This window comes from Mercurialis annua, linkage group LG1-X, assembly GCF_937616625.2.
Source record: "Mercurialis annua linkage group LG1-X, ddMerAnnu1.2, whole genome shotgun sequence".
NCBI lineage: Eukaryota > Viridiplantae > Streptophyta > Magnoliopsida > Malpighiales > Euphorbiaceae > Mercurialis > Mercurialis annua.
In genome coordinates this window covers 60,066,436-60,072,435 of record NC_065570.1, presented here as the reverse complement: position 1 = coordinate 60,072,435, position 6,000 = coordinate 60,066,436, and the positions used below count along the sequence as shown (strand labels likewise).

Sequence of the window (6,000 nt, the reverse complement as noted above, 5' to 3'; positions counted from 1 at the left end):
TGTTGAATTTTAAAAAATAGAATATAGAAAATACTAAATAATATTCAATAAGTAAATAAAATTTTGATTTTTTAGTTTTCTATATAAAAAATAAAAAAATCAAAATCAAAAAATTCAAAAAATCAAAAAATATTTTCCAAAACTAAACATGACTTCATAATTTTTTTGTATTTCTTTTGTAAAAATCTCTAATAACTAATCTATTAATTACGGTTCTAAAAAAAGGGTAATCTACACAAATCCCTCAAAATAGACTATGTCTAATGTTTTTACCTTAACCTTTTTATTTTGACAAAATCTCTCAAAAAAATAGAAAAGTTTTCGCAATTCCCTCATAACCCAAAACAAACTAAAAATAAAACTGATAGGACAATTATACCCCCATACTTGTATTCTTCTTTGTCAAATCGAATAATGTTTGAACGCTTGTTGCTACTAATAAAGGCCACTGACCAGCAGAGATCCGGTGGGAGTCCGGCGACGGTGAGTGTTTCCCTCAGATTTTATTCATGTTTTATTTTGATTCTGTCATCTTCTTCCACCCCAATCGAATTCATATTTAAAATAATATTCTACCAGAAATTTGTCAGTATCCAACCCAAAGCAATATGATTACACAGTTGAAAAATGATGTCTAGTTATTTTGATCAACCAATAATCGTAGCCGAGGTTGATGATGATGATGGTAATGGGGAATGACGGAGGCGACGAGTGACTAAAGAGGAGCAATGGCGGTTTAGCTATTGTGATCAACCGATTACGAGTCATAATCAAAATATGATTATAATCAAAACAAGTACAGTATCATAATCCAAACTTACAACGAGCGTCTCAACATTGCTCTCATCGTTTACCCAAATTTTTAAAAATCTCAGGTACTTCAATTGCTCTCTGTTTTATCGCAATTTTTGAACCTATATATTATATTTGATCATAATTAGGTTTCACACTTTAAGCAATGTTCAGTTAATCTACAATTGTTAGTTTGTTACTGCAATTATTCATTTCCAAAATTATTAGTATGTTACTGCAATTAATTTTTATAATTATTTACTATACCAGTGAAACTGTTACTTTTCTTGTTATGTTTAGGGATGTTGACTTTGACATTATATGTGGATGATGGAAGTCCCGATGGTACTCAAGTCGTTGCAAAACAGTTGCAGCAAGTTTACGGTGAAGATTGCGTTATCAATATTTTATTTATGTTAGATACTTATATTTCATTTTGGTGACATGCGCTTAAATTTGCTTGTTGTAACTGCCTCTCTATTCCTACTCTTCTTGATTGATGCAGCTGTTAAGACCTCTTGGTTTAGGTGGTTCTTATGTGGTTTGCTACATCTTTTTAATGCTAATAAATGTATTTTGTATGGTTATATGACAATCTATGATTTATTTTAAGTTTTCAGAGCTGTTTGTACTTGATTTTATATTATCTAAATCTTACATTAGTTTGCTGGAGTTCAAAAAGTTTTAGATTGTAGTGGGTGATTTTGTAGTTGATGGTTTGTCATTCATGGTATTGCATTATACTCTTATACCTCATAACTTCCTTAACCATTATATGCCCAAAGCCATTTCATGAAGATAAAGTGGAACATGGCCTTCAATTTACAATCAAATCAATATTGAACATTTTTGTGCATCAGATCATGGCAGAGATGTATATTTTGACTTTATCTTGAACATTAGTTTACTCATATCATCAACCAACGCACTAAAAACAAATACTACTCTTCTTTTGCATTCGGTATGCATTGTCTCAATAGCATGGTTAACAAATTCAATGGATTTGTATGTTTAGATATATGAAAATATAATTACCTTATATGTGGAAATTTTTATATTAAGATTCACATCAGGTTGATTTTCGGTTTTATAGACTACCAAATATATTTCACTTAAAAGAATTTTAATTTCTATATTACACTAAATTTCAAAATTCTCTTTATATAAAATATCAGATAAGATTGTAAACAGCAGCAAGATAAATTTTATTAAAAATTGAATTAATGTAGTTCAGTTAATAAAGGTTCATTCCAGGTTCACATAAGGTTGATTTTTGGTTTCATATACTGTCAAATACATTTCACTTAAAAAATATTCAATTTTTATATTACACTAATCTCAGACTTATCTCTATATAAAATATCAGATAAGATTGTAAAGATCAGTAAGATAAATTTTATTAAAAATTAAATTTAGGTAGTTCAATTGTTATAGGTTCATTTCAGTTTCACATCAGGTCGATTTTCAACTTTATAAACTGTCAAATACATTTCATTTAAAAGAGATTCAGTTTGTATATTACACTAAATCTCAAAATTCTCTCTATAAAACATCAGATAAGATTGTAAAGAGCAGTAAGACAAATTTTATAAAAAATGAATGAAGGTAGTTTAGTTGATATAGTTTCATATCAGGTTCACATCAAGTTGATTTTTGGTTTTATTCACTGTCAAATACAGTACACTTAAAAGAGATATTCAATTTGCGTATGACATCAAATTTCAAAATTCTCTCTATAAGGATTTTAAAAAGCAATAAGATAAATTTTATTAAAAATTAAATTAAAATAGTTCATTTGATATAAGTTCACATCATGTTGTTTTCAGTTATATTTCAATTAAAAACAGTTATTTAATTCTTATAATAGACTATATCTCAAAATTTTCTCTATATAAAATATCAAATAAGATCGTAAAGATCACCAATACAAATTTTATAAAAAAAATGAATTAACGTAGTTCAGTTAGTATATGTTCATATCAGGTTCATATCAGGTTGATTTTTAATTTTGTAGACTACCGATATTCAATTTATACATTACAATAAATCTCAAATTTTTTATAAAATGTCAGCTAAGATTGTAAAGAGCAGTAAGACAAATTTTATAAAAAGATGAATTAAAATGGTTCAGTTGATATAGTTTCACATCAGATTAACATCAGGTTGATTTAAATTATAGACTCACTTTTTATGTTCACTCATTTTTGAAAAAAATTAAAAGTCTCTCTTTTTCAATTGCAATTTTCTTACTCTCCAAGTGTCGTCTTTTATAGGATGAGATTTAACGTTAAAGATATGAAGTGTTGAATATGATAAAAATTTAAAAATGATAAGTTAAGTGTTGTCATTACATTTTAATCTGTATTTTGTTTTCCTTGTTTCTTGCCCATATAATCTGGAAGGAACTCAAAAAGCACAAAAATATCAATTATCATATGAAAAAAATTGAAAATTATTTGAATAAATTGAAAAAAGTGTAGTGTTCAACAACTGCATGTCGTGTTAGTTCCATTTGCAATTTTTGCTGCATCATCACAAGTTTCTTTATTTTCCACCAAAAACATCATTCTTTTCACCATGAACAATCTATTGAACAATGTTTTCGAAGTTCGTTTTTATTTCTCTTATATTTCTGAGAATTCGAAGTACTATTTCTTAAAAATATACAAATTCCTTTTTCAAAATTTTCACCGCCGCATCCTCTGTTGCCATGATCGGAGTTTCATCGGAAGTAGATTTTGTTGCGATGTCAAAAAATTAGAACAAAGCCAAAGAAATAAAAGAATCACTCGATCTCTTCCCCCAACAAATTTCTGCGCTGCTCCACTATTTGTAAGTCCAAGAGTTTTAGCAAAGCCACCACCGTCAAGTCCGACCCCCGCCGCAGCCGACCATAGCCAGGTTCGACGACCGATGGTTTAACCAACAACCAACCACATCCATATTCTAACATAAGTTGAGATGTTGAGCAGTTGCGATGTTGTAGAGTAAAAATGAGAGAATAATGAAAAGCAGATTTGAAAAATCGAAGAAGAAAGATGAAGTGCAGAAAATGATTCATAGTAACAGACACACACTATAAAATATACAATGAGGATAAAATAGTAAATATAAATATAAAAAGGTAGGCATGAAAATCATTTTATAAAATTGAGGAATTTTTGCAAGAAAAAAAAGCTGGATCACTAACATAAATTTTTGAGATTTTGAGTGATTTGGTGTAATTATCTCTTTAACTTTTAGGTCTAATATTCATAGAATATGGACTTATTTGTTCGAAAGTTGGGCTTGAAATGTGGCACATATTTTTATTATTGAGATATGAGAGAGTATTATAATTATAAGAGAATATATTAATTTATGTCAGCTCATGTTTCATATTGGAGTATCTTTTATTTTGCTCAAAGCGGTTGAAACGACGGTTGGACCGGTTGGACCAGTTAAGCCGCAAATCGGCTGTTCCACTGGTTCAGTCGTTGGTTCGGTTTTTAAAACTCTGCTTCAAAGGGAGAATAAAAAAAATAAAATATATATATATTTTTACAATTTTATATTTAAAAAATTATTGATAATTAATATAAATTAAATAATTATTATTAGTTTAATTTTTTTAAAAATAAAGTATTTCTATACTATTAATAAAATCAAAATCTAATTAGAATATAGGTTAAAAAATGAAGGACTATTTTAAAAGTTTTTTTAAATGAAAAGAGTGCAATTTAATATTTTACGGTAGAGACGAAACATATAGGGTTCAATTGAATTTTTTTCTAAATTAGGATATAAATGCAAAAAAATTGTAAGGTGATTTTTTTAAAAGTAATTAGGTGTAATTGTGTAATTTCACTGTAGGAGCATGATCTTGATACGAAAAAACTAAAAAATCTTACATACATGATATAGCAACTGTTCATACACTACCCATTTGATGATAACTATTTTCAATTAGGCCAATTTCGAGGCTGAATACATAATTTGGCCCCTGAACTTGTACCCTTTTACCCATCTAACCTCTAAATTTAACATCTCACCTATCGAACCCCTGAACTTGTTAAATAATCCGATTTGACCCCCAAACTTGATAAATACGTAAACATTTAACCCCTCCGTACACAATTTCTTCTAGAACGTTTCAAGTGACAGATGGACACGAAGGGTTCAATACTTACATATTTATTAAGTTCAGGGGTTAAATCGGATTATTTAACAACTTCAGAGGTTCGATAGGTGAGACGTTAAATTTAGGGGTTAGATGGGTAAAAGGGTACAAGTTCAGGGGTCAAACTATGTATTAAGCCCCAATTTCGATAAGTCAACTATCACAAAATAAATAACTTGTGGAAGAGTATAAGTGTTGAGCGCATGACCATTATTATAATGTTGATTAGGGCATGAGATCTTTGAACAAATTTCACAAGCTAAAAAAATAAATAAAAATTAAAAGCATGGGTTACGATTTTATATATATATATATATATATATATATATATATATATATATTAATTATAAGCATTCTCAATAGACTCTGTAAAGAGGCAAACTCTTTAAATTAAAGAATGTAATAATAAATTACAAATCTAATGGACTAGCTATTATATATATTTGGAGAAGAGAGTGAGTTTGACTCTCTACATGTGGAGAGCCAATTTTTACTCTTTATTTCATATTTTATCAATTATATTTAATTTTCAAACTAAATTAAATATATATTTTTTAATATATATAATTTTTACTAATCTAATATAAAAATAAAAATAAAAAATTTATTTAATTAATATTTATTGAAAAAAGGCAAAATAAAGAGTTAAAATTAGAGAGTATATCGTAATAGAATTAAAAAAACTAATCTTTAAACTTAAAATGCTCTTTATTTAAGAGAAGATGCTCTTTATTATAAAGAACATCACTGATGATGCTCTAATATGTATAATTTTGATAATTTTACCAAATGAATTTCTAAAAAATAATTTGGATATATAGTTTGTTAATTTTATAAATTAAGACAAATATATTCAACCTTCAGTCTAAATTTATTTTCGAACACACAATTTTCATTTGAAACTTGCTTGACCTTTCCTAAACTGACATAAAAAAATCAATAATATAAAATAATTATTTATGGAATCAAAAATTGATAAAAACAAATTCTGAAAATAGGTAAATTTTAGGAGCTAGAATATTAAATTTATACTTCAGGACTGTAATTGA

The 6,000-nt window shown here is 27.5% G+C and overlaps 1 long non-coding RNA gene across 2 annotated transcripts; it reads left to right on the top strand.

Annotated features, from left to right (window-relative positions):
- The first annotated feature begins 287 nt into the window (after positions 1 to 287).
- LOC126665258 (uncharacterized) lies at positions 288 to 1,428 on the top strand. 2 transcript variants are annotated; one of them, XR_007637573.2, is made up of 3 exons: positions 306 to 483; positions 580 to 875; positions 1,093 to 1,428. It is a non-coding gene; the product is annotated as an uncharacterized LOC126665258 (long non-coding RNA). The 2 variants fall into 2 exon arrangements; XR_007637572.2 differs by having other exon boundaries at positions 288 to 875.
- The last annotated feature ends 4,572 nt before the right edge of the window (positions 1,429 to 6,000 follow it).